A 10,553-nucleotide genomic window follows, 5' to 3' on the forward strand; every position below is an offset into this window, starting at 1 on the left:
CCCTCCTACCAACTCGTCTCCTCCCACGCCCCCTTGGCTGGAAACCTGGGACTCCTTGGGTCCATTTTCCTGTGCTCCGCACACCCGCCACGCCACCCCGCGCTTTTCAGCACCCAGTGGGAGAGCAGAGTCCCGGACACCATCCGGAAAGCCCCTGAGAGTCCCAGGCTAGCCCAAGAAGTAACGGGACTGTGCCCAGAAAAGGGCGGCCGGCCAAGGAAGAAAGCTCCAGGGAGCCCCCGCCCCAACCTTCCGCCCACCCTCCCGGTTTCTCCCCGGGTCCCCATTGGCTGGAGCGCTCCGCGGCTAGGATGGCAGTGGGAGGGGACACTCTTTCCTATCAGGGTTATAAAAACAGCGCCCTTGGCGGTCCGGTCCTCTGCCACTCTTGCTCCAGGTCCCCGTGCTAGAGACGCAGCAGCGTTCCCACCGCCCACACCCACCGCGCTCTCGCTAACCTCTCCTCCCGGAGACAGTCCGCACCTCCGCAGCCTCCCAGATCACCGCTTCCCTCCTTGACCATGTCCTCCAGGTCTGTGTCCTCGTCCTCCTACCGCAGGATGTTCTGTGGCCCAGGCACAGCGAGCCAGCCGAGCTCCAGTCGGAGCTACGTGATCACGTCCACCCACACCTATAGCCTGGGTAGCGTGCTGGGCCCCAGCACCAGCTGAAGTCTCTATGCCTCTTACCCAGGCGGTGCCTATGTCTCGCGCTCCTCGGCTGTGCGCCTTCAGAGCAGCGTGCCCGGGGTGCGGCTGCCACAGGTCTCGGTGGACTTCTCACCGGCCAATGCCATCAACACCGAGTTCAAGAATACCCGCACAAACGAGAAAGTAGAGCTTCAGGAGCTAAAAGACCGCTTCGCCAACTATATAGACAAGGTGCGTTTCCTGGAGCAGCAGAACAAGATCCAGCTGGCCGAGCTCGAACAGCTCAAGGGCCAGGGCAAGTCGCGTCTCAGGGACCTCTATGAGGAGGACCAACTCATCAATGACAAAGCCTGCTTCGAAGTGGAGCGCGACAATCTGGCTGAGTACATCACATGCCTCTGAGAGAAGTAAGACTGCGCTCATGGCACCCCACTGGGGGCACGGGAATGGAGGGAGAGGGGAACAGGACCCCGGCGAGTGGCTGCCACGCCCTTGGGGAAGAGGCCGGGGCTGCAGCTCTCGGGCGCACGTGGGGGAGTGAGGCTGTGGTTGCAGTGGCGCAGCTCCGCCCTGAACCTAGACCTCGCAGTTAGCATTTCCCTTCTCCCCCTACTCATAGCCCAAGAACGCTCTGGTTCTTGTTACAGATTTCTTCAAACTACCACATTATCTGTTGTTGAAGGCCATCTGACAGATGAGAGAGATTTTCCCAAACTTTCAGAAAGTTTCCTGGTTCTCCTGGCGGGTTGCCAGTTGCCAGAAGGAAGGAGAGGGGAGAGGATAGTTCTGAAGGAAGCAAGACAAAGGGATTGAAGAGGCTTTTCAGGGGTAGTGGGAGAGGGGTTTGTCTTGGAAGTTGTTGCAGCGAGCATTTTGTCTCAGCGCGGTACCCCCAGGTTCGGCTAAAACTGTAGAAGGCGGGACTTCTAAAAGCTTTAGTCTCTGGTGAGGGTGGAGATGGCGCAGCAGCTCTTGTCTCAAGGCACTGCGACGTGGTGTTTGGGTGTGGCCGCCCTGCCCCTGGCGGTTTCCCAGTTCCCCTTTGGTTAATGTGCAACTGTTTTAGATTGCAGGAGGAGATGCTTCAGAGAGAGGAAGCGGAGAGCACACTGCAATCTTTCAGACAGGTTTGTAGACTCTCCTCCCACTTGCAGCCACCGGGCCCCACCCAACAAAACCACAGGCAATTCTAAGTTACTTCACTAAAATCTAAAAAGTGCAAAACTTCACTTCTTTATGTAAAGTCTCCTAGTGGTGGAAAGACCAAAGATGGCAACTTTTGTGAACAGAAACCGTTCCTTAGGACATAAAGAAAAGATTTTATCTTTTTGCTTTGTTTCAAGATTTTTATTGGCAAAGAAATATTTTTCCCCTTTCATTTTTGTAACACATTTGCATTCTGGTTCCAAACACATACAGTTTGATTTAGTTTGTGGTTTACTTAAGCTAAGTTGGCTCACTTTTACAAGATCATGACACACACACATAGTTTAAAGCCCTATAGTTTAAAATGTAAAAAGTATTGGAGGATAAGAAACTTAGTTTAACTGGAATTAAGCCAATAAGTTTCTTTTCTTCTTTCCAAGTCCTATTGTGGCATTAAAGTTAGATGGAGGTATCACTATGCACAACTATTTTGTGATATAATAAGGGTGAAAAGAAGCCATCTGTCCCTGTGGCTGAAGGGTATTAATGGTTTCTATGGGCTTCACTATGGAATGTAGATACACACATTTTAGCAAATGTGATGGCTCTGGACAGAAATAATAGGAGTCTTTGTGTTCCCAGAGCAGCTATGCAACAGGCTACATTCTTATTGAATATGTAATGATGCAAGCATAGTTTTAATTGGACACAAGTATTTGCTAACATCCGTTATCTAATATCTGCCCCAGACTGGTAAATTATGTGATGTGTAAAGTTCTTAAAGCTACAGTCACTTCTCACATTTTGAGAAGCCTTTCTTTATTGCGTCCTTATATTCTTTTTATTCTCTCCATTAACAAAAATAAACCCAAGGATGAATAATGGAATTATATGAAAAGCTTTTTATTTTTGCTCCAAAATTAGATGGAGTTAAAATTGGTATCCCAAACCAGGGAGATTCCCAGCATAGTTTTGCTCTTGGGAACACTTAATGGGATTTGCTGCAAAACTCTTTCAGATAAATAGTCTAGGATAATATTTTTAATCTGAAACACATTTGCCAAACCAATTGAAACACAGCTATATGTGGCTTATTTTAGTCCTTGAATATTTATGACCATTGTTCCTATAATATTTTCTGCAGAGTTATGAGTTAATATAAAACAATACAATATGAAAGATTCCCTGTTTTGGGATTTAATAAATGCTTCATTCTCTTCCATGAAATAGAATGTCACTTTGAAGGTCTAAAAAGAGGTTAATAAAGTATCTTTTATGTCTCTTTTAGGGCTTAACAGGAAGCCCAAATGAATTTTTTCTATTCCATTTTTAAACATTTTTCCATGAAGATGATAAGTGTCTCAACATTTTAATACTATAAGGCTATAACCTATAATCCAAATTATTAAATAAACTGTAATCAAAGTTATTACAAGATAAGGGATATTAAACATTCTCTGGAGGGGAAATAAAATCTTATTTGCAAGATCACACATTCTGGTTTGGAATGTAGACTTCATAAATAGTGAAAACAAAGAAGAACAAGATCAGCAAGAAGTCTCTCTGTAGTTTTGTTCTGTGCAAACATTTTGGCCAGTCATTGTGAAACTGGCTAAGTAACTGAATTGACACAGTAACAAGTGAAGAAGATAGACACACCCATATAGGATGAGTCAGGGAAGTTTCAGGAGAAGAATTCACTAGAAAAGACAAAACAAATATAGTTCTTTTTCTTATTTGCCTGGCTGCATCTTTGCCTGTGCATATCCTGAATTGGAGGATTGAATTGCTACTTGATATAAATCTAGTCTTGTAACCTGGATGCCAGAAAATGAAATAGTTGCTCTGGATCCCAAGGATAAATATCAGAACATTTTCACAGAGAGAAAGGGAGAGAGAGAGAAAATGAACTTAGATATATACTTAAACTTTTGAAGCACAAATTTCTGTTTTACATGTACTCATGTTACATGAAATTGTGAAATGAAATTTGCTCACCCCGATCATCATGTTATTCCATGGAATTAAATCGTAAAAACTCTGCAGCATTGATTTTCTAGATTTAAAAAATAATAAAACACTACTGATAAAAATGTAGATTCAAGAATAATTGAGCACTCATTACCATGTTAGTATACATTTATTTATTTTTAGGCTGTCTGTTAGTTCCTTTGAGTACAAACAATTGAGTCCCAGTTCAAATTTATAAATAGGAAAAGAGAACATAGCATAGTATAGCACAAAGTGATTTATAAACTTATTCAAGGGTCATAAAATTTGTCAATGTCTTTTCTATAGTAAAGAGACTAGGTTCATGTGATTAACTTAAAAATGAATAAATGAGATAAACCGTAGAGGTTTGCACCCTCTATATCTTGTCTTTTCTCTCTTCAAAATAGGATGTGGACAATGCATCTCTGGCACGTCTTGACCTTGAATGTAAAGTGGACTCCTTGCAAGAAGAGATCGAGTTTTTGAAGAAACTACATGATGAGGTCAGTGGCATGAATGAGGGGAAAGCTGCTCCCTGTCAACCTGACTGACCTTCTGTCTGTCCTTTCCCTCAGGAAACCCAGGAGCTGCAGGCTCAGATTCAGGAACAGCATGTCCAGATTGATGTGGATGTCTCCAAGCCCGACCTCACGGCTGCCCTGCGTGATGTACGTCAGCAGTATGAGAGTGTGGCGGCCAAGAACCTTCAGCAGGCAGAAGGATGGTACAAGTCCAAGGTATGCAGTGAGTCCGTGTGGTAGAACAAAAGAAAAGCAATTCTGAAAACACTACACATGTCTGTGATTTCTAACTATTTTTTAGCTTGGCTCAAAAGCTGGCTTTAACTTAAATCTTTTGCTACAGCCTCCCCAACATGCACTGTGCCTCTTTTAGAATAGTAGACCCTGTTTTCACTAATCTTTTACAGTACTTCAGAGAAATCCCCAACACCACTATATTTAAATGAGTTCAATAGAATGAATACTGTTTGAAAACTAAAGTCAGCATTCTAATGCTCTTTCTGTAACTTCAAAACATAAACTAGACATAGTTCAGAAAACACTGGGTCAGAATTATGATTTCTTTCCCTAAGAGTGAAAAGACTCGAATGTGGACAATATCAATTTCTGATTTCTTCCCAACAGTTTGCTGACCTCTCTGAGGCTGCTAACCCAAACAATGATGCTCTGTGCCAGGCAAAGCAGGAGTCAAATGAGTACCGGAGACAGGTGTAGTCTCTCACCTGCGAAGTGGATGCCCTTAAAGGAACTGTGAGTATCACCCCATAGTAAAAGGAGGAAATTATGAGCTTGGATACATTTTGTTGACCAAGCTAATAGTGACACCTGAACAAAATTTCAAGTGAAGAAAATTTATATATTTGTCCAAAGAAAATGAGTTCTCCAGATAGACGCACAAAGCACTAGATGGAATTCTTGGAGGTATTAGCTTAATCTGTGGTTGCTTGCAATAAGAGGAACTTGCTGCTCACATTCTCCATCCAAAATTAGAGTGGGCACCCTTTTCCACTAATGGACCATTGTATACCATCTATAATTGGTTCTGGGAATAGCTAGGTGTTTCCAGGAAGTAACATCGGAAGCCCTTCTCACCTCCTGCAGAATGAGTCCCTGGAACGCCAGATGCGTGAAATGGAAGAGAACTTCGCTGTGGAAGCTGCTAACTACCAAGACACTATTGGCCGTCTGCAGGATGAGATTCAGAACATGAAGGAAGAAATGGCTCCTCACCTTCGTGAATACCAAGACCTGCTCAATGTTAAGATGGCTCTTGACATTGAGATTGCCAATTACAGGAAGCTGCTGGAAGGCGAGGAGAGCAGGTAGAGAACACAGACTCTTATGTGTGAATTAGTAGCTGGAGTTCCAAGGCACTCTGCCCCTCTTTTTATCTTTTGAACATTTATTCAAGGTAACTCCTTTCCACTCCTTATAGATGAGGAACTTCAGGTTCAGACAGAGCTAATAATAGCAGAACTGGAATTAGAACCCATAGTTTGTCAAAATCCACACCATTTCCCCTCTGCAATGTCTCTAGCTTATGTCTCTGTGAGAAAATGCTTGAAATAAAAATTTAAATGTACTAATGAGACCAACCACAGTTAAATAGTTATGAGACACATCTCTAATGTGAATTGCAAGAGTAATTTTTATTGGATGAAAATGAGGAGTATATAAATTTATTCCTTGCTATTAGAGGATAACAATTTTACTGTTTTTCCTTTATCTTTTTTATAGGATTTCTCTGCCTCTTCCCAACTTTTCCTCCCTGAACCTGAGGGGTAAGCATTTTATTTCCTTTTTTGAAAACTTTCAACAGGTTATGACCTTGAATAAAAGCTGTACATACTCAGTGCAGCAGTATATTCCCAGCAAGAATAAAAGAAGAAATCCATATCTTATCTGTTTATGGTAAAGCCCTCATTTTTTCTGATACCTGAAAAATGCCAAAATGTCAGAAAACATGAATAATTTTCAAATCCAAGTACTCTCTTGAATGTTACACTTCAAGTTAAATGTAAACTTAATTTTGCTCCTTCCTAATGGAGTACACTGTAACGTTTCATTCATGAGGGCAAGGAGGTATTAGATAACTTGGTTTTCAAACAGATAATATATCGTAGAATTATTTGGGAATAGCACTTTTTTTTCAAACAATTGCAAAATAATCAATTCTATGAGTAAAATGGGTTACATTTTTAAAAAGTTTTATTTTTTGTATTATTTATTTAGAAACTAATCTGGATTCACTCCCTCTGGTTGACAGCCACTCAAAAAGGACACTTCTGATTAAGACGGTTGAAACTAGAGATGGACAGGTTGGTATCTTTAAAATTGAAAAATGGAAAAATAATTAAAACAAACAAAAACAAATTAAAAGAAAATAAATAAAATGGAGTAATTTCAGAAGGGTATCAATCCCCTTTCAAGTCAATAAACCTATATATCAGAAATAGCTAGCTAATTTGAGAAGTTGCCATTTCTTCCTTTCATGCCTGCTACAAGAATAAACTGCTTGTTCCAGCAATACACATGGCCTAGTAATTATTTGGCTCCAGGATGAGATTGTATAGTAATTCTCTTCCTTCATTCCAGAATTAGCAAACTGTTGTGGTACTTAATTTGAAATGGAAGTAAAACTTCCTTAAGTTTCTTCCTATACTACTTCACCAGATTACCTCAATATCAGGATTGTTTTTATCTTGGACATATGGCCCTGTCTTAATGGCTGTTGCCTAAATACTTCTAAACCTCTTCATTTATTATAAGAATGTGCCTACAGATCAATTGGTTTCTTGTTACCGCTCTGTACTAGGAAATACATGGTTGCACTTTAGTGTAATCATGAAATCTTCCCTTATACACAAATTTAAAATGTACTTGCCATTCATTTTAATATGCCTTTATTGCTTTTAAGCTTTGCTACATAGAGTTTTTATGGCATCCTTCAAAAACACAGGTTTTTGAAAAGTTTTCTTTTTGTATGTCATAAATTCCATGGATAGTTACTTTGCCTATAGATGACAGGCATTTTGTACATTCAGTTCCTCTATGCTGCAATTCTTACCATGTAGAATCAGTGCGACCTTCCAAATGGCACAATAAATTATATATGTTTAATAAGATTTTTCTTTGCTGTGATTTATGGGATAATTTAAACTTTTGCATGTAGTATTATATTTGATTTGAGTTTTATTTATTTTTAACAGGTTATCAACGAAATTTCTCAGCATCATGATGACCTTGAATAAAAGCTGTACATACTCAGTGCAGCAGTATATTACCAGCAAGAATAAAAAAAAATCCATATCTTAAAGAAATAGCTTTCAAGTGCCTTTCTGCAGTTTTTCAGGAGCGCAAGATAGATTTGGAATAGGAACGAGCTCTAGATCTTAACAACCGACACTCCTAAAAGATTTAGAAAAAAAGTTTACAGGGCTGGAGATGTGGCTCAGCGGTAGCGCGCTCGCCTGGCATGCGTGCGGCCCGGGTTCGATCCTCAGCACCACATACCAACAAAGATGTTGTGTCCGCCGAGAACTAAAAAAATAAAATAAATATTAAAAATTCTCTCTCTCTCTCTCTCTCTCTCTCTCTCTCTCTCTCTCTCTCTCTCTCTCCTCTCTCACTCTTTAAAAAAAAAAAGAAAAAAAGTTTACAACATAATCTAGTTTACAAAGAAGTCTTGTGCTAGAATACTTTTTTAAAAGTATTTTTGAATACCATTAAAAATGCTTTTTTCCAGCAAGTATCTGAGCAACTTGTTTCTGCTTCAATAAATCTTTAGAAAAACTTTTCTACTGTGTTTTTACTGTATAACATTAGAACAGTTCTCTCTTTGATCCTATTTGTTAATTTGCCACTAAAATAATATTTAGGTATTAAGTTAGTAAATTCTATTTCTTTATGCTCACTTCTTTTCAGTTGTTACTATTATCTTTTAAATTTAGGCTGGCAGTGTTCAGTGGTAAGATACAGGCTCAATCCTGTACACCAAAGAAAAAATTTACAATTAGATACAATATAGATGGCCCGCCACTCAGGATGGTTCAATGAAGAATTTTTTTACTTCCTAATGAACAAAAATCCCTGTGCATTCAGGAGAAATTGTACTTCTGGTCTTTTTCTAGGCTAGTGATATATGGTATAGTACTCTTATATGCAGTGAGCCACAGCTCCCAGTCTACCACACAAAACAAGAGACACTGCACTATACTGTGTTGCTGAGCTTGTTTGTAGGTTAAGTTTATTAAATGCATTTTCAACTTACAATGTTTTCAATTTCTGATGAGATTATTAGAATAATACCCAGGTGTAAGTAGTTGGGAACCTGTGTAAGCAAATGACGTGTGCAAAAATGATAGACCTCTTTATAACATGAGTTCAGCTGGATCCATGTTCATGTGTAATTTCAAGTCCAGAGACTTCATAAAGTTAAAAAATGCAAACTTCTTTTTCTGTATGTGCAGCACAAGATTAGTACAAATTCCACTATGGGATTTGAATCAGTAAGCAATGACCAAAGTTGCAGGAAATGCAACTTCCACTTGCAGGATGTAGAGAAATGGGGCAAGTTCACCAAGTTTCAAGTTATGAAAAGTGGTGTCTTTGGTGTATGCGGTTGTATGAGCATAAATAACATGTAAACTTGTATTTACATCTATAGATTTAAACTTTTAAAATAGAATTCTTCCCTCAGGCCTGCCCTTTCAACCAGCTGATCTGTCATTAAAGTTGGCACCTGCAGAGTTAATAGAATAGATATTTTTAATGACCTTTGTGTTTGGAAAATGGTATCAGACACAAAATGAAAATCCCTGCCTTTTCAACTGGGGAGATGAGATTATTACATGTACATCACATGGCCAGACAGTGCTAACTGTAAGTATAATGAGGTTTTAAAACCTGGAGCAGTAAGAATGAGTAGTATAGTCATAAAAAGCTTCCTATAGAACTGCCATGGGGCAGACCTTAGGAAAGTTCATAGAATTAAGATAAATAGAAGAAGGAAGGTATTGCTCAGAGGCAAGAGAGTTGTTATAATGGTTGACAGTGTGTATTTTGGAGTGAAACTCCTTTGGGTACATTCCTGGACTGCTCTAAACCACCATTTCCTGTATCTTTATTATTATTATCCCCTCTCCTCCAGAAATAATACAGTAGACATATGTTGTAATTTTTTTCTGTGCTTGCTGTATCCCTCTCTGAAGTTGCTGAGGGGAATAGTAATAGTTCACGGGAAGTCTTGCTTATAGGCAGCTATGTTAGCTGTGATTTTTATCATTTTGTGACAACAGGCACAGCAGAAGTAAAGAAATGATTGGCCACTGAAGTGACTCCTAGCTAGGGTGACTTTGAACCCTGACTTGCCTGGAGTAGTCATAGTTCACACCTGTGTGTCAGCACAATTATTAGAACTGCCCCTTTCAGACTCACAAATGTACCAGTTCAGAAAATAGGTTACCCCTGTCATCCTATCCTTAGAATAATCTAGTAAGAAGGCTATTCTGTTCATATTGGGATTTCTTGAGTGTGCTTGACCCCTATTCCAACAACTGCCATGGTATGATCTGCTTCACCGGTGTAAACTAGCAGATATTTAGGCCCTTAACCCATTAAGTCCCAAGTTCTCAATTCTGCAAATATTTTAATGCAGTTGACACAGGTGCATTAAAATAAGTTGGAAGTCATAACCAAGAGCCTATATATATGATTAATTATATAATTAATATAATTATTATATTAATATCATATTTAATAATTAAATTCTCATTTTATATTATATAATTATATATCAGATACTATATGTGAATTTTTATAAGTGTTCTACATCTAAGATAATGGGACAAAATGGATCAAGAAACCTTTTCTATTTGATTTTTAGTTTTGTTCTCAGTCTTTTAGCCATGCTCACCATGTTCCCCCCTCAGCATCCTGACCCTATTTCCTTTCTCACTTTGTTCGGTTTATATGAATGTCATCCCAGGAAGCCTCAGATTCATGTTGGTTTTCTTCACACAAATGACCCTTTAGTATTTAAAAGGAATTAAGAAGTCAGTCACAATTTGTTTTGTTTTGTTTTAAGGGAAGAGAGAATTCATGACAAGGAGTTTGGCCCTTCAAGACTACTGGGGTCTCCATCCTTCAAAATCCCTTATAGCTCTTTCAAAAATCACATCCCAGAAATGGAAAACATGAGCTGGCCTCTCTTATCTGTGACTGTCAGAAATTAGACCTTAATGAA

At 39.5% G+C, this 10,553-nt stretch overlaps 1 pseudogene; it reads left to right on the forward strand.

Moving 5' to 3' along the window:
• Positions 1–521: 521 nt before the first annotated feature.
• On the forward strand, positions 522–7,560 carry LOC144255929 (vimentin-like; annotated as a pseudogene).
• Positions 7,561–10,553: the final 2,993 nt, after the last annotated feature.

Source organism: Urocitellus parryii, chromosome 7 (assembly GCF_045843805.1).
Source record: "Urocitellus parryii isolate mUroPar1 chromosome 7, mUroPar1.hap1, whole genome shotgun sequence".
Taxonomy (NCBI): Eukaryota; Metazoa; Chordata; class Mammalia; order Rodentia; family Sciuridae; genus Urocitellus; species Urocitellus parryii.